Here is a 19,674-nt window from a genome sequence, read left to right on the forward strand (position 1 = left end):
GTCAGTGTTTCTTTGTGACATGATGAAAATATTCTGAAATCAGTGGTGATGGCTACAGAGCTCTGTGAATATACTAAAAACCACTCAGTTGTACACTTAAGTGGGTGAGTTGTGTTTTCTGTGAAGTACATCTTAAAGCATTGCTTGAAAAACAAATCTAGGCAGATCATCTTAAATTTGGAGCTATATCAAAGACTCTCCCTCACGTAAAAAAGGAAGTTTAAATAAAATGAATAAAAGATGCTAACAGACTAAGTTTAAAAACAATGCAGAGGAAACAGTGCAAATAGTTCTACAGCGCAATTATCCAGGACTCTTCAAAATATCCACGTCCGGAAATAGCCAAAAATGTAGTAGAACTCTTCTGAGATTTAAAAGAGAATAAAGAGAACCACCAACCAAGTGCCAAATGAACAAGTGCCATCCGAATGGGTTGGGTCCCATTAGCCTACTCCATTTTTTTCCTCAATGTTTCAAAACTTAAAAGAAAGAAAAGTGAAAATACAAAGGGAGCTACCATGTATTAAAAAAAGTGGAAAAATAAGTAACAAAAATATTTCATACAATTATTATATATGATAAAAAATATCTGCCATTCTATATAAAATCAAGGTATTTACACGTGAGGTAAATGTGGTCATTTTTTATATGATAATAAAAGGGTTATGCTTTCTGTAGCCCCAGGATAGAAAGAAATCTGTTTAAATAAGAAAAGGAAGAATAAACAATAATCTAACTCTCAACAAACAAGGCATAGACAAAATTGGTATAACTCAACTAGTCAGAAATGTCACATTACCAGATTACACAATCCTCACCAAAGACAGACATCTCACTGTTCTTTAGAAGATGCACCACGGACAGAAGCGCACCGCCTTCTGGCCAAATCTATTCAGTAGAGTCCATCTATCTGGAAATCAGCAGTTAACCCAAGAATTATAAATATGGATTGCAAACAAAAGCAGCACAATGTTTCTTAAATAAACATTGTTACTTATGTGGATACATTTGCTAATTTTATACAATCCGGCATTTCTTTTGTCTGGAGGAGGAGCTTGAAAAAATGAAGAATGAAAGAGATAATACATCATCCTTTCGCCATTATTACTGTTCAGATAGTTCTGGTCTTCTTTGGTTAGAGACTCTGACACTACACAAATTGGAAATTATTTGAATGTCCAGAATCCATATGTTTAGCATAATGGTTGGAATTCTCATGTTTTCTATTTATAATGGCAGAAGTCATTATAAAACTCTTCGAAGTTTAACAAAATTCTTCAATTTAAAAAAAATAATTCAGAGACTAATATAATGAGTATACTCATAGCTTTAAATAATGCTAAGATTTTGACAGATTTCATCACGTCTTTTAAATAAAAAGCTGTTACCTACAAGCTTGAAACCCTCACCCTGTCCAGTTTTCTCCTTTCTTACATTATATACAAATGTTTCTGCTATGATGCCACACACATGCACACATGCACATTCGTTTCCTTTAATATCAACTAAATCAAGAAACTAATGAGAAAAGTGTGTTTAGGGAAAATCACTCAAAATCTTTATATCCAGAGGAAAAGTTAACAACCTTACTATAATATTAACATATTTAGAAAGACATATTAAATACCTCCAGGAATTGCTATAAGACTTACAGAAGCAAACGCTGTAGCAAAAGAATGTCTTATCCCACATTTGGTATATTTATTTTAGGAATAGTTTGGCTGGAAATATCAGAAAATCTAATTAACAGCGGCTTATAAATCAATATTGTTCATTTTTCTTATAAAACAAGATGAAGAAAGGCACTTCTTGGTTTTGTTTCAGCTGCTCAAAGACTAAGACCCCTTGAATCTTTCTCTTGGCATCTAGTCCATTATTAATCTTTCACATGTGCTCTATAAAACAGGAATATGGGTGCCAGTTTCTATAAATGTGACTTTTTAATCATGTTGTTCAATTCCTTCATAGTTTGCTAATTATCTACCCGTCTCTTCGTTCCTGAGAAACAGAAATGACACCGAACTCTTTTTCAATAATGCATTATTTCATCCAAAGTTGCCTAATTTGGGAGTTTGGTTTGGGAGTCTGCCTGTAATTACTCTTGTAAAGAGTATATAGCGGCTGGATTTTGTACTCCAGTTATCATATATGTTGTCCAAACTGGGACTCTCTATCTTAACGAAAAATTTTTCTTTTATTTATCTTTACTGCTTTCCTTTCACTGATAAAAATAGAGAATGGTATTCTATATTCCGTATTTTTATTCCTTCAAAATGTTTCTTTGTTTCTTTTTCCTCTCCTTTACTCCTCTGGATTGATTTCCTTTATTCTATTCTTTTTTCTTTTTTTCACCTTTTTCATAGTTATCTATGAGTATTTTTAACTTGTGTTTTTAATCTGACAAAGCCAACTCAATCAAAATTCATATTTTCCTGGTAAACAGTGCAATTATAGTTAGCTCAAATAGAAGTTAGCTGCTGTTACAGAGATTAAAAAATTTTTAAACATAACCATTCAGACACGTGGGATCACATCTGAGTGCTTAAAATGATGCTCTGCCACACACGTTTCCCAGCTTTATGGGGTCACAGAAGAACATGCCTCAGGGGCAGCAGGAACGGGAGCTTTCCTAGTGCACATCCTCATCTCTGAAACAGCTGCTTCTGAGAGATTTCTGTCATTTATAACACCTTCAACAAATATACACAGCTGAATACACATAAATGCAAACACAAATATAGCATGATGAACAGATGTGCAGTTAAAGAAAAGACACAGAGAGTTCCACTTGGGGCTTCCCAGTTTGGAAATTTTTTTTTATAAACCACAGCTTCCCTGTTTGCCTTCTCATTCTTTGTCTTCCTCTGCTCACCTCTTTCTGTGCATAGCCTCTTGACTCCATTCCCCAACACCTGAACTCAAGCCCCATCACATTATACTAATTTTCACACACACACATGCACACAGACACTACATCACACCGAAGGATTTAATGGGTTAGTAACTATCCTGAAAATTTGGTAGTCTACTTAGTCATAAAATATTAACATTGGATAATATTTGGTGAAAGTAAAAAAGCAGATCATTGAGCTAATTTCACATTTTCATAATTGTTGAGTAATTTTATTCTGTGTTAATGTGATGGTCCATCTGAGCAGAAGGGCTTGAAATATCTTATTTTGTATAACACAGAAGCTTAATTCCAGAATGTCTTCAAAATACAGTTGACTGCTTTTATCACTCTGTACAGCTGTAAAATTGTTTTAAGGTGGGTTCAAGAAGAATACAAAAATGTCTCAGTTTTCATTATTTCAAACTCTTTCTTTTGGAGGGTGATTGGGGGAGGAAGATAGGCTGGGAGCTGACATGTCTTGCCAATCTTTTTGTTTGAGGAAGATTTTCGCTGAGCTCACATCTGTGCCCATCTTCCTCTATTTTTTATGTGGGACTCTGCCACAGCATGGTTTGATGGGCAATGTGTAGGTTCATGCCCGGGATCCCACCCACGAACCCCAGACGCTGAAGCGGAGCATGCAAACTTAACTCCTGTGCCACCAGGCCAGCCCCACAAACTCTATTTTTTTAAAGATTTCTAAGTAAAGTGAAAGTGTTGTGATCAAATGGTATTATACATTTGTACTTCTTAAATTCTGATACTAGAAAGTAACCTCTAAGAATCTCCAGAATAACAAATTATTTTACAGAGGTTAAGATCACAAGTTATTGATATAAGCTTCTATTACTTTAGAATAACTGCTCTACCTGACACGGTCAATTATATTTCTTTAGCAAAAAATACACACATATATATTTATGTCTATATGTATACATACACATACATATATGTCTATAATAATCTAAAAATTAAGTATCTTGGTTAGTTCTTGACTTAAGCAAAATAAGAATATGATTCTGAGATTTTGCTTACACATATTTTTAATCTGAGTTCAATTTGCTTATGTTAGCAGAAAAGCTTGCTTTCGTGATATTCAAAGTGAAGAAAGATGTATCATTTGGTCTTAAGCATAACATTCAGCCCCAAGGTTAGAGGTAAAGGTAATTGTGGGCCCTTGAATTTCTGCTCTGAATATATAAAATGTCATTCACAGAATTACGTGGTGTGGCACGATACTTAAATACTTCTGTCAATGGTCAATATTTTCCTAATTATTGTAAAGAAGTGATAATCTATTAAAAGTGTGAAAATTACATTAAATTTTGTTATTTAAGAAGTATGGGGTAGTCCACAGGAATTAATATGTCTTTTACTTTTTCTACTATAATTAATCGACTTTTAAGCTCATGAATTAGTCTCTGGATATCAATTGTTTCAATCTATTTGTAAGTGGACAATTGCTAGACATTAAAATATTTAGTTTTTCATACTAAAACATTACAATTTTTATACATTGGTAAAAATCTGCTTGACTATATATTGTGTCTGGGAGAAAATATTAGTATGTAAATATCACAAAACTCCACTACAAGTTAAGGTCATTATATCAAGCAATTTTTTAACTTTCACAATTTAGTCAGAAGCCTTCTGCAGAGTCACACAGCAGAGATTGGCTGTAGTAATAATGACAAAGTTACTGGTAAATGCAGGAAAGTTTCGTACAAACTTTAGGATAAACCATATGTATCAAAGGACTGGCTAGCTCCTTGAACGTTTCTGTGAAATGTCTACAAAACATGCAGTGCCTATTTATTAGGCAAACTAATAGACAGGTGTTTAGTTTGGCACCATAACATAATTCTGTGAGGTGATTAGCTATGAGTGCTAATAACCCTTAGAATTGTTTTAAGGTAAATCCAACTAGTAAAAGCCTTTGGCTAAAATGAGACCTATTATATGCTCCCAAGCAATAATGTTTAGAATTTTGCTCCAACACTAGTGAAAAGTACAAGCTGTAGGTGATGTCCTCAAACTTCATCACGTGAACTGTGCCAAGATATTTTTCCTTAAATGAAAATCTGATTACCCTAACTGCTCAATCTAAAATATTTTAATCTCTCCATCAATCAACAGGATAAAATCCAAATGCATTAGCGATCTTTGAGACTGTTCATGGTCTGACCGCACCTGATACCCAGGCCCTCATAACAGCACCTCCATGCCAGTTGCACTGAACAGGCCTCCAACTGCATGATGAGCCCGATGCCTGTAAAACCGGCATATTATGTCCCCTCTTTCAGATTCTTCTTCCAATACTCATTTCTATGCTGGAATACTTGCACAGTGTTCAGAGTTCAGCTCAAACCCTACTCTTTCTAGACATCTTCCCCGTATCCTAAACTTTGGTTACTTTCCTAAAACATGAATATTTCATGATAATGGTGCTGGCCAAATGCACTGTTGAGCTCTAAATTTGTGAATTTACTGTGGTAAACATTTTATATACATTATTGCAATTAATAATCACAAAGTTCTCATTTACAGATGATGAAATTCGGGCTTAGGGAGAATATAGAGATCAAACTGACTCGACTAACGTGGTTCAATCAATGCTTGAATTAGACGTATCTGAAGTCAAATCTCTGTGCTAAAACCATTGCCTGGCTGTGGGGCACACACAGCGCTGCACACACTTAATGGAAACATCTTTCTATTCACATTTCTCACATTGGACTGCTTTAAGGCACAGTTTGTTCATACTTGTTTTCGCAGATTCTGGAAAATAGTATATACTTAATAGTTAAGAAACGTTTGATACTTTTTTTGTCATTATTTCAATCTAAGCAAAAAGGTATTTTGTATTTATGTATTGTTATGCTATATTTTTTTCACATAAATACATCAGCAAGAGTACTGCCTCCAAAGACAAATATATGAACCACCATAAGAACTACAGCTTGGACTCCCGGGATGATGGCTGATTAAACTGCGTCTTCCACTTCGCTTATTGGAAGTTACCCAAAAATAGCAAAAATAAAAAATGATAATAATCATGATCTTAATAATATACACTCCATTTTCAGGAACTCTAAGAGAAAAGTATGATCTTAAGATGTCAAAACTTGCAAGTGCAGCTGAAGTTAAAGCCGTGACAGTAGGAAGAAGTGGAGAGAAGATGCACAGTGAGAGATCTAGTTGCTGAAAAAGCTCAACAGGAGCAGAATTAAATATTTACCAACAAAAATGGAAAGCTCTGTCTGGCTATTGTTTACAAACCTATATCAGATAAACTATCCACCAAGGACAAACGCTGGAACAAAGACAGAAAAGAATGATGTCTTTTAGAACATTTGAGAATTACCCACAAAGCTAGGACTTGATTGACCAAGGAAGTTGAAGAGATAAAACATATTGTGTCAAACCCAACACTGTGCCAAGCTTTTCTCCTCTAGCTATTTCAAAGACTGCTGCCGAGAAGCTAAGAAGCTGAGCACAAAGCCGTGGCTAACGTGCTGGAAGCTGGATAGAGATTTTGGTGGTCTTATGGAGCTAGAGAGACAAAAATCAGAACTGAGAGATGTCAAGACATGTAGGGACTTTTGAGGCCAATATCATGGGAAGACAGGAAGCAAAGAGACGTGATCTTGACATTCAGTGTCAGTTTTCCCCTTGAGACATCTGACTACTCACAAGCAGCTGGCAAACTGCTGAGAAGCCAAGCAGAGCTTTTGACCGTCTTCTACCAGAGGGGCGGCAGAATTTGGATTTTTAAGATACCTGAAAGAGTGTGTCAATGACTCTGGCAAAAACCGGGCTTTCACCTCAGAATCCTCAAGTACTATGCTACAGGAGTAATGGTTGAGTAGCTTTCATAAAGACTGAAACTTAGCTCTAAATCAGCTCAAATCTCATGCTAAGTTTATTTATCTTCCCTTACTCTCAACGCCTAATGTAGAAAACAATACACAGTGTAGGAAGATAACATCAAGCAGAGCATCTATGATTTTTAATAATGTCTAGCATTCAATAATAAATTATAAAGTATACATGGAGGCAGGAACAAGAGACATGAATAGAAATAAAACTACAGGTGATATAGATAATGAGGTTTTTAGACATGGACTTTAAAATAATTGTGACTAATATGTTCCATAGGATAGACGACAAGATTTTTCTATTTCATCTGGCAACTGAAATATAACATATCAAGTGGAAATTATGGCACTAAGAAAATATATTTCAAAATAAGAATTTAATAAATGGGTGTAATAAGCAAATGAGACTCAGAAGAAAGAGTTAATAAACTATTTGAAATGTAAGTCATTGCCAGATCAAATCAGGAAAAGAAAAATCGATAAAATACAGGAAAAAAGAAAAGAATCATATGAGGCAAAATTTTTAAAATTTCCCATAGAGACAGTAGAAGCCTCAGAAGAATAGGTGAAAGAGAATGGGAGGAAAGCAATTCTTGAAGAGATAATGACCAAGGATGATGAGGATAAGGGCTTCACGTGGCTCAGTAACACGAACTTCCAAGACTGACCTTGCTAATGTTACTGTTAAGTGGCTGTTCTATCAACAGAAGAGATCAACACTGAGCCGTGATGTGGCACCATTCTCTTGGGAGATCTTCATCAGGCCTATTTTATCACAGAGCGGACTAAAATTCCTCCTCATGTGGATGGACACATATTCTGGATATGGATTTGTCTTCCCTGCCTGTATTGCTCCTGCCAACATTATCCATCATCCCGGTATCTGCCCTACCAATACCATCTGACAAGGAGCTCATTCACAACAAAATGATTAAAGCAATTAGCCCTTGGTCTTATTAAAATATGGCTTACTGAAAACTCTGGTATGTTGCCAGATGGGAGAAAATACCCTTAAAGGATAGAGTTCCCTCTTACAGGATAGAGTATACGCTTCAAATCAGAGACCATTACGTAGTGATATCTCCGCCACAGCCAGAATATGTGGGTTCACGGATCAAGGAGTGGAAGGAGAAGTGGCTCTTCACTATTAAACTCAATTCCTCACAGAATTTTTGCCTCCCATCCTAGCAAAATTGAACTCTCATGGTTTGGGGTCATTAATCCCTGAGATGGTAATGCTTTAACAAGATGAGACTACCACCTGGCCTTTTGTGTTTCTTATGCCACTAAACCAACAGGCAGAAACAGGGGTTATTCTAAAGGTCAAGTGATTAATCCCAGCTATCAAGGGAAATTTGGTTGCTCCTATACAATGAGAGCAGAAAGGACTATTTCTGAAACTCAAAACTTCCAAGAAAACTTTTAGTACTTCCATAGCCTAGAGTTAATGGAAACCTACAGTTAAAAAAAAAAAGAAAAGAAAAGAAATGTTGAGGATTCAGAGGCTTTGGGTCACTCTCTCAAGTAAGCAAACTGACCATCTGAGGTTCTGGCTGAGAGGAGAGAAGTATCAAATGGGTATTTGAGTAGAAGGAAGCCATAGATGTCAGTTACAGCCTGCGACCAATTACAAAACAAGGACTATAGTCGCTTAGCATAGATTCTCTTTGCTTATTATATGTTTGTGTTTATTTGTCTGTACTAACCACTGTATTTTTCTGTTTCCTTCTTCCTTTTTTTAATATAGAAGTTGGAGGTTTAGTCTTTAGGGAACCCAGTATTCATTGGGATTGCAGTGAATTTGACGCAAGATTAATTTAGAGTGTAATGGCAACAATGACTATTGGGATTGTGAACTTCCTCATTTGGGAGCTATAGTGAGAACTTCTTCACTTGTTAGAAGGAAAGCTGTATCTTATTGTGGAAATACAAAACTATTTTATTAATGTGTAGAAGTTCAAAAGTATGTAGAAATGTACATACAAAAGCTGGGTATCCAAATAGGTGGACAGTGTCATTTATCAGTTTTTTGATTCTCAACTCCAAATGCACCTTTCATTGTTTGCTTTGAAAAAATATGGAGCTATAAATGTTCCTACTTTGCTGGCTGGCACAATGTTCAATTTTGTCAACAGAGGGCACTGAGGGACAAGGACAGAGGACGAGATTTCTCTCCCTTGTTTCTGTGTGCTCCTCTCATCAGGCAGTGAGTAGTTTTCTTTTGTTTTGTTTTCTTCAGCAACCTGCAACCAGGAGAATGTGGCACCTTACAAAAGGCAGCTTCCCCCAGCACCCACTAAAACAGCCTCGTAACAGAGTGGCAGAGCCCTTCTCCATGCTGACATCTCTTGGTCTACCCTATTCAGGTAATTTGGTGGCTAGTGTCACTGGGTGGGGTACTTCCCTGCGACAAGCTTCCCCAGGTCCTTTCTTAGGCAGCTTTGCAGCAAAGTGCCACCATGAGGATACCTGGCTCAACCAGCTATTCCTAATAATCCAGAGGGAAATTTTCCAATGAATCCTACCAACATAGAACCTCAGGAAACATCTTTGCTATCCCTTGAGCTGTGGCTGTGCCCTCTAACTAGACCTGTATTTTCGTTCTGGAGTCTGTTTGTGAGCTCTTTCTCACTCCCGGGGGTAGTGGCTGCTGCTTACATCTGCTACTTTGTATTCTTTAGACTTCTCTTTTCCTCTTAGCAGCCAGTGCCCCACTACTCCAGACTTTTGCTGATAATACCTCTGGTACATTGAATTATGGCCCCCGAAGAGAGCCACATTCTAGTCCCTGCAACCTGTGATTATGTTACCTTATTCAAAACTCATTATCTGAGTGAAATGGGACTCAGCAGATGTGATTAAGTTAAGATTCTTGAGAGGGAGAAATTATCCTGGATTATCTAGGTGGATCCTAAACATAATCACAAGTAGCCTATGAGAGGTAAACAAAAGGATATTTGACTACAGATGAGGATAAGACAGTGGGACCAGGGAACAGAGATTGGGGTGACCCAGTCACAAATCAAGGAATGCTGACAACCTCTAGAAGCTAAAAGAGGCAAAGAATGGGCTCTCTTCTGGAACCTGCAGAAGGAACCAACCCTGCCAGTACCTTGACTTTAGTCCAGTGAAATTGAATTCTGCTTCCCAGAACTTTAAGAGAATATATTTCTTTTGTTAGAGGCACTAAGTTTGTGACAATATGTTTCAGAAGCAATAGAAATCTAATAATACTTTATATTAAACTTTTCTGTTCGAATACTGTGTGGTCTCCGTTGCCTAACAGGACTCTGACTGATACACTCCTGCATGAATGTAACATGTTCCTGATCCTTCTCCTTGACAGGGATGGGAAAGAATGCAATTTACACATCAATGACTGCATATTGTGTATTGAAACTGTTAATCTATTCTTCAGAAATGCCACATCTGGCTTGGAAGCTCCAGTGAGAGATACTTCTAAACTGATTTTGTGGTATACACTCTATATGGCAACATCCTTTTGGCTTTTGTAGGTTATGGACAGGTGAATTAAATGGGGTTATGATGGGACTACCATGCCTGTCTCCCTCAAAGATGGCACTGTTCTCTGCCATACCCCTGGGCTGTGACATTTTATTTGATTTACTATCTTGGTTAGAGTGAAGATCAAAATCAGAAGCTTCATTTGACTTTCTCCACTAAAATAGTTCTTATCCCACATGCCAAGGACAGATATGAAGTTTTTGCCAACTAACAAGTATGTAAACTCTAATTTTACATTTTAAGAACAGGGGAAATGACCACTGTGTGGGTCTATGATCTCTACCAAGGCTCCAATTACCTCTTAGAGTCCATTTCACATACCCCCACTCTACTGGGGGGCGGCACACAACAATACATGATATCATGATAATGCATGATAAAAATTCAGATCCCTGGGTATTAATGTTGACTCAAATCCTGTCTTGAATTCTCAGAATGTCTGGATATTCCCACTTGGCCAGATATGGTTACCTAAATAAATAGCCATTAAAGAATTGGAGATATAACTATATACAAGGGCTTTCATATTGTAAATGAGGCTACTTCTTCAAAGGTTTACAGAACCATAAACTGGTTAAACCACAAAAACCAAGTATGGGATGAAAACTTTAATGGTATAACTGTCCTAAGCTGGCTGATCATCCATTCTTGACTTCTTTTTATTCTGTAAATTAAATAATAGCCCTGTTGGGTGCCAATCTATTCTTTTCCTAAATTCATCATGTCTATTAACAATCTCCATAATTGTCTTACATCAGGCTTGTCTGGCTGCCATTTTGAACTTGAAATTCATTACAATAATTGCTCCTTCATACCCTCTGATGACTGAGCACCATGTCTTGACCTCTATTACTTCAGCATCCTGTTGTCTCCATTACAAAAAGGGAGTCCAGTTGTACAATAGCACTTCTGATCATTAGCCCTGGCCTACACAGGGCAGTTACTACTGAGATTCTCATTGCTCCTGGTGCCCCTCACTAGCATATTCCTTTTCTCTTTGATGAATAGAGTCCTCTGTGCCCTTCCGTAGGACATTTTCCAATGGCAGTTTCCAGCTCTAAGTAATGTCTTCAGACTAATGTGCCTGAGTATCTAAGCCTTGTGATCTCTTACTCAATTCTCTGCTACTGCAGTTCTGGCATTTCTACATCTTTTAACGTGGGCCACCTTTCTTGCTTCACTTCTTCCTTCTCTTCCTGCCTCTTCCTTTTCATTTAGTGAGGACCATTATAGGATTCTCCAGAGAAACAGAACCAATAGGAGATTTATTTATATAGCTGTTTTTTTATTTATTATAGGGAATTTATTATAGGGAATCACACTAGTATGGAGATTAAGAAGTCTCAAGAGCTGTGTAGCCAGCAAGCTGGAGACCAGGAGAACTGATGGTGTATTTCTAGTCTGAGTCAGAAGGCCTCAGAAACAGGAGAACTGGTGTAAATTCCAGTCTGAGTCCAAAAGCAGAAAAAGACCCATGTCCCAGCTCAGAGACAGTTGGGCAATGAGAGAGAATGAATTCTTCCTTCCTAAGCCTTATTGTTTTATTCAGGCCTTGGATGGATTGGATGAGGCCCATCCACACTGGGGGTGGAGGGTGCCAGCTGCTTTACTCAGGCTACTGAGTAAATGTTAATTAATAAATGTTAATTAACAAATGTTTATCTCATCCAGAAACACCCTCACAGACACCCAGAAAAATGTTTAACCAAATATCTGGGTACCTCATAGCCCAGACACGTAAAATTTACCTTCACAACAGTGTTTTCTGAGGATGCTGCTGAAGCACTAAATCGTGTGTCACAGGGGAGCACTTCCACGCTATTAAATATTCTCTGACTCAACTTCATATTCCACCTCTCTTGACTGAGCACCTTAGTCCCATGCATACTCTCTCAGCTCCTATTGGCTGATCCTGCAGCTACTTCAAAATTTATAGTTCCTTTCTTCTCTTAGCAAGCAGAAATCTTCCATAGTAGTGTTATGTTATGACCTAGCTTAAAAATTGACCGTTTGGCAGCTGGGAGATGGGAATTTAGACTAGGTTCTTAGGGGAGTGCATATTTTTCTTACAAGGAATAAGCTGCGGCATCATCTTCAAGCATGGAGGGCTAGCCTGTAAAAAGGAGGGAGAGAGATTTGTGCAGAGAGATCTTCAGAGAGATCTGGAGTTTTGAAGTGACTAAATGCATTGACTCATATTTCTGTATCCCACATCTCAGAAGCCCATTCTTCCCAGTCCAGGCCAGACTTCACTCCAGGAAATTTCCAAGACTGAGACTAGGAACTTCTGTGGTTCTCTGATACCGTTATAATTAATCCTAGCGCCAGAGTCTTAGCTTTTTTGGTCCTCTAACTGTAAGAGAGAAATTTTTTATATGCTTCTAAGTAGAGCCTCTGTCATACTTCTTAAATCGTTGTAATCACCCTCAGCCTCTCATCCGCTTTTTCCAATGCACCATTACAACCAGCATCAGCCACCAAATTCCTAAGTACTTATTTTTACTTCTAAACTACCCCCAAAATGGTGAGATACAGTCCACCAGTTTTTTCTACCCATCAATATCTCTCCTTGGTCCACCTCCAGTGAAAGTTCTAACCATTGCACCACTACAACTTTCTTGGTGCCATCAGTACTCCACCAACACCAGTTATGTGGTCTTTATTGACAGCTGATCAGCAGGTGATCCCATACTAAAATCTAAAATAAAATTTAAAGTCTTCTTCCAAGGATCATTCATGGCACCAACTGGTAATAGATTGGGATTTCTGGGAAAGAAGTTCTGAGATAAAACCTTCATGCAAGTGGGGGCATCGGGTAATAAGAGACTGAGAGAATCAGGATAGTCAGAGGTAGAAATTGAACTGGGAAGACACTGCAACATAGGCCTTATTCAATCTCACGGAGAGCTCTGGCTGGTCTATCCACTCAGAGTTGTCCCTGATGTGAGATAACGGACACAGGCGTTTGTATACTCCGTATCAGCCATCCATTGGGTGTAGGCTTCCCGTGGAGAAAGGATACTTCATTAAAAAGGATATTAAAAGTAAACATGAAAAGGTTCTCAACTTTATTGGTCATAGGGTAGAACGCAATTAAACTTATAATGAGATACCAGTACACACTACAAGAATGCCTAAAATTAAAAAGGCTGACACACCAAGTGTTTTCAAGGATGTGAGCAATTAAGAAATCTTATTCACAGCAGATGTGAAGTAAATTTGTACAACTATTTTGAAATATTATTTGGCAATATCTACTAAAGTTGGATGAACGCATAGGGAATGACTCAACAGTTCTAGTCTAAAATATATACCTGATAGAACTGTTCTCATATATTTACCAAAAGACATATAAAAGAATTTGCCAGCTACACTATTTATAACAGCACCAAATTTCAAGGAATCCTAAAACCATTCCTCATTTGAATGGATAAATAGATGTTGGTACATTCATATTAATGAATATCTGGTTTAGATAAGTGAGAATCAATGATCTACAACCACACAAACAACATGGATGATTCACACAAACTTTATGTTGAACAAAATAAGTCAGACATCAATGTGTGCATAATGTATAATTCCACTTATATGAAATGCAAATAAATCTATGCTGTTAGAATATGTAAAGAGAACTATGAGCCCTTTTTAAAGATGTGAAAAGATGTACAAATAAAAGTTAAAGTGACGTTTTCCATCTACCAAAAATCTCAAAGTTTGATAATACCTTGTATTATACAGGAAATGTATTATTGAAAAAATGTAAATTGGTGCCAACCTTCAAGAAGGAGATTTGCCCATAATGTATGGAAATATTTTATTTAGGTCAACATGCATAAGTATCACCTAAGGAGCTCATTTAATACAAATTCCAGAGTCCCACCTCTGGAAATTTGAATTCAGTAGGTTTGAGGTGGAAAGTAAGAATTTTCATTTCTAGCAACCTCCCAGATGTTACTAATATTGCCTCTTTGCAAACTACGCTTTAATAAATACTGCCTCAGGCTCAATTTCACTTATAAGAATTTATCCTATAGCTATGCCCTTGTGAATGATGTTTGTATCAGGAAAAAATTACGCATGTTGAAGAAATCATACTTTTAAAAATATCTTGTTTGAATGGGAAATAAAATCACAATCACAAAGTTTGAAAACATTAAAACATTATGAAAGACTGTGTATTGAAAACTTCCCTCATACTGATCTCCACTAACTGTAGAGCCGCTAATCTCCCCACACACCCCTCAGCACAGCAAGTAACCTTCGGGATTAATTTCTTCTGTCTTTTTTCATATAGTTTGTTTTTAATGAGAGCAAATATAAAAATATTTTCTTTTAATCCCTTTTATTAAGTAAATTTATGGACATTACAGAGAGTGGTTACCTGATTTATTTTAAACCTTATGAGTGTTTATATTTCTTCTCCAAAATATAAACTTTCTTAAAGCAGTGATTATTGTAATTTTCATAATTATTCCCTGACACTTCAAAATGTACCACAAATTTGTCAAAGTCAGCACGCTTTTTTTACTCAGTTGCCAGATATTATTTGTTGCTATTTGGTATCATCTACTACAGAAAAATAAATCTTTCAAGTTTATCACCCAGAGTTAGTTTCTAGTAGGATTTGAGTTCATTCTAATCAATGAGAAGTATTCACAAAAGATATAGAAAATGGAAGAAACCATTGTTCTCCTAAGCACCTAAAACAAGGACGTGGGTTTCAGCAAATGGACAATGAGAGCTTGTACCCAGAATCCTCAGGTTCTACAGGACCACTTTGGAATTACAGGCAACTGAGACAAGTGGCGGCCTGCCTGCAAGCATTGCTCTTCCATTCCCTTCAAAATTCCTGACTTAAGCTTCTCCAGTCTTCTAACAAGTATTAAACTATCATTTCCCTCCCCTAACTCACTTACTCTAAGTGACTTCTGTTTCTTGACTGAACCCTGAATGATTCCTGGAAATACTCAGATGCCATCTGTCTTTGTTCTACAAAATTAGAAGGAAGTTTCAATTTCCACTCCAGTGTTCTCCATCATTTGTCTCCCTGTGTTATATCGTTACTCCTACATAGCACAATGTGTGTGTCGGTGTGTGTGAGAGAAAGAAAAGGAGTTAAATATAAGATGAAATTTTGCATTGTCAAAAGTCACGCAAGAGTAATTCTACAAAAGCTCAAGGAGTTTTTACCGCTGTGATCTCACTACTCTCGCAGCTCTGGCAGGATAAAGGTGAGTGTGTTTTGCACTAGGTATTGTCAAGCTTTGGACTTGTCACATTATTCAAATCAGACAATAAGAATTACTAATGGGTTTCATGGAAGAATAGAACTTTAAAGAAAGATTATTTTTCAACCAGACAGTCTTTCCATTCTAATAAATTACACAATAGCCTCATGGCATGCGATAGCAGCAAGCTTTACCAGGGAACTGAGATAAACACGGTAGTACCTAGAGAAATGACAAATTATTATCTTGAAGTAAGAATGCAATTAATTGCATCCTTTATGCATTTATGCTACTCTTGAGCCTCTCTAGATGTGTGAGATAAACTTGAATTAATTTTATTAAAAATGCATTGGATACTTATTTCTAAAAATATTAAGTCATTCTTCCTATCTCACCATGAATATGCATTTTATATCTAGGAGTCTTGTTAAGGTCAATGGGAATATGACCCATGGGATTAGATAACACTGAAAAACAGCTGATATTTCAACCAACACAAATCAGGTAAGCATAAATAGCCATTAAAAATAAATAGTATTCAAAGGAAAAATTTTAATTTATATTCATTTAGCTAAAATCTTAAAAATTTTTTGGAGCCCATATTACCTGAGTCCTCCAGAATACTGTAGTCGTCATTTCATTAATATTTAAGGTCAGTATCTTCAGTCCTTTTAGGACAGCCACGTGTGACAGAGAGCTATTTTTTACCTTGCATACACAGGTTCTCAGAAAACTTATGGTTCTCCCAGAACTGTTATGTTCTACGTTCTGTTTCCACAGAGTGCCACATCTCTGTTTTGGTCTCGCTTCTTATAAATGCATCATTTCCCCCAGGAGTTGTACCTCTTTTCTCCCTCTTCTACTTTATTTAAGCAATAAATTCAATTATGTTTGTTATTCCTGTTTGGAGAAACTCTGGAGGATTAGAGCATTGCATAGTACAGTCTTACTCATCCATGCTTTAAAAGTGTTCACCACAAAGACCTTCCAGCTGGCTGTGTACATCTTACTTCTGTGCCACTCTCTCTCTTTCTTGTTCCTTGTCTCTCACTGACTTTCTTTTTATCCCTCCACCCCCAAATACCTCAAAAGATCCTTCTCTGTTTCTCTTTCATGCAGTAAGTCTTGAACTCTCACTAATTTCATGTCTAAAAGAGTGTCCATTTCTTCCCTAAGCCCCAAACTATTTCTTAGCCTACCAGAACATTGCAAAGCCATTAAGATGCTCTCCTTAACAAATCAAAATCTACTCGGGATATTTTCCGTTAGTATTAAGAGATTTTAATTTCTAGCCTTTTATCACTCCATCCCCAAGTGAACTATAAGGAAAAGCATCAACCACTCACTCACCAGAGGAAATTCCTAAGCTATCTGGAAAATTTATTCTTTGCCTTGTTGAATGTAGGACTGATCCTAAGCAAGGTTATTTAGGGTAATCAATTCTATTCCAAAGGTCTTCAAATGTTAACTTATCACAAATGTCTTCACCGTTTTTCTTTCATTGCAGAACTTGAAATTTGTATCATGACTGTTATTTCTCCTGAAGGCACTATATAAAATACAAAATGTACCCTATGAGAGCTTGTGCTTAACCCACTATCACTTTCCAAACAAAAGCATCTCAAGACCCACCAGAAAGGAAGGAGAAATGAAGGGGATGCTGCGCGTCTTAAAATACACTGACTCTGTTTATATAGACGCATGCAGGTCATTTAGGGAGAAAGCGTGACTGTGATTGCATACAGCCTGGACACTTGCCCGTACGAGTGTTGACCATCTGCAGACAGCAGGGGAAACACCAAGCAAATCAACAGACATCCATCTAGGACTCCTGCTAATTTCTACAAACCTGGACAGATAAGTCAGATTTCACAGTCTTGCAAGGATCACAATCATCAGATTTCTTCATCAACCTTGACTATTAGACCATATGCTGAACCCCACTAAGAAAAAGCTTTTTTCCTTTCTGCTCCTATCTTTACGTTGCCTGCAAAACTATGAGATGAGAGTAGCTAAGACACTTCAACATCTTAATATTCTCCCTAAAATGTTCTCTTTTGCTATGTCCTCAACGTCACTATGATGTTTCAAATGTCAAAGAGTTTTAAAAGAATGGTTTTGGTTTAATTAATTGATCATTTAGGAGGATGCTGGAAAGATTTCTTCCCATTATAGGCATGAAGATTTTATTTATCACTCATTTGGGTTTGTTTTTTTCAGACATATTAGAGCAAATTGAAAATATTTTCAAGAAATAAAGATTAGAAAGGAGTTTAAAAAAAATTGCTTGGGGCCGGCCCAGTGGCATAGCGGTTAAGTTTGCGCATTCTGCTTTAGTGGCCTGGGGTTCGCGGGTTTGGATCCCGGGCACAGACCTACACACTACTCATCAAGCTATGCTGCCGTGGTGTCCCACATGCAAAATTGAGGAAGATTGGCACAGATGTTAGCTCAGCAACAATCTTCCTCACCAAAAAAAAGAAAAAAAAATCAAAAAACACCACTTAAATAGTCCTTAAGCAATGGTCCTGGGCGGCAATCTTAGGAGCTTTAAATAGCAGATTATTTTCAACTGCAATTGGCCTCAGTACAAAAGTACAACAAAGTTTAAATGTAACCATTTATCTTTGCTGGTGTCATTATTATTGCCACCGACTCTGGGATTTTTACTAATTTCATTACATTTTTATTTCGGTTGTCCTCTTTTTCACTTTCTTCCTTCCTTCATAATTCCATTTCCAAAAATCTATTTTGCCATATGCTTATATTTGTTTCCCTAGGTCTATAAAATACGTGCTGATATTGTTTTTTTTTTTTCAGTTACTTTTGGTTTACTGCTACCCATTTGAGAAAACCTTATCTTCTACTTAAAAAGAATAGGTGTCAACATTTTCCTATTTCTTCCCAATAGAATGTTCCCAATGTTTTCTACTAGAACATTTTTTAACCAGCTTCTGAAATATGGCTTCAGAATTTGATATTGAAAAGTATGACTTCAGCCTCAATGGCATGTTATAAACTATTCCTGGAACAAAAAACAATAAATTTTTTTCTTTGTTCTTTGTGACATATATAATAGCTAAACTGAGTCATATTCAATAAAGTTTAAGTAAAAAATTACTCACTTCTTTTTGTACCATTAAGTAGGCCTTGGTTCAATCAGATTTTATATAATTCTGACTTTTTTAGGATTTCTTACCAGTGGTTTAAAAAAGGCAATCCAGTGAGACATATTTAAGGGATATAATTTGAAGAGAGATAGTAACAAACTTTTCCTCAAGAATAAAGAATAACTAAGACAGTGTCTCTGTCTTGCTTTAGAAAAATCCTCTGTCTTTTATCATGGCTATCTTCGAATTGTAGAGGCATGCCTTCTGAATTTATGCATCATTCAGCTGTTGTTCAGGTATTTATTACTTAAGCATTTTTTCCCATTTGTGAACGTTTTTGGCCTGTCTTTGAATGATTCTCACTTTGCTTTGTTCTTCTTTTTCTGAGGGTTCTTTCCCCTTGGGTGGTTTTTGCATTTCATCCAGGACAGCACATGCCACTGTGTTTCACTTAAGTGAAAACCATTGAGATGGTAAAACTGGTTCAGTGAGCATTTAAGAAACTGAGTATTTATGGAGGCTGATAAAGAATGTTGGGATGAAATTGATAGCTAAGATACAAAAGAAGCTAACATAAATTAAACCATAAACATTATGATTATCTTTTCTACTGGACAAAAATCTACAATTAGCATCTAACTTCACAGAGACTGAGCTTAAAAAATAGTAAATATCAAGTTAAACAGAGGTCATCACCTAGAAGATTAAAATCTCTTTGGATAGGCTGAGTAGATAATGCCCTGACCATACCCAACACCACCAGAAGCCTGTGGATGGTAGAAGCATGGAAAGTCTATCAAATACCTTGACTTTCAGCCTAGTGCTTGGTGATATTTGCTATAAAAGTCACACTCTTAACAGACTGAAGACTGGAAAGCGGAAAACGAATGTGAACACAGGTTAGTTTCAAGAACCACAAGTATGTGGCCAGTGTTGATCAAGGAAAACTTCACTACGGTTCAAACAGCAGATATTTATTTGGGCAATGAGATTTGCACTTCAGGAGACACAGATTCAAGTAGAAACTCAAAGTGTTA

The 19,674-nt window shown here is 36.8% G+C and overlaps 1 long non-coding RNA gene across 3 annotated transcripts in view; it reads left to right on the forward strand.

Moving 5' to 3' along the window:
• LOC139084830 (uncharacterized) overlaps positions 1-18,644 on the forward strand; it is a 162,482-nt gene extending 143,838 nt beyond the window's left edge. For 2 of the 3 annotated variants that reach the window (XR_011542622.1, XR_011542618.1), the window contains 3 exons: positions 9,011-9,137; positions 15,947-16,031; positions 17,035-18,644. This is a non-coding gene — a long non-coding RNA (uncharacterized lncRNA). The remainder of the gene's footprint in view (positions 1-9,010; positions 9,138-15,946; positions 16,032-17,034) is intronic. The other variant, XR_011542621.1, reaches the window with a different exon arrangement.
• Positions 18,645-19,674: the final 1,030 nt, after the last annotated feature.

This window comes from Equus przewalskii, chromosome 1, assembly GCF_037783145.1.
Source record: "Equus przewalskii isolate Varuska chromosome 1, EquPr2, whole genome shotgun sequence".
In the NCBI taxonomy this organism is placed as follows: domain Eukaryota; kingdom Metazoa; phylum Chordata; class Mammalia; order Perissodactyla; family Equidae; genus Equus; species Equus przewalskii.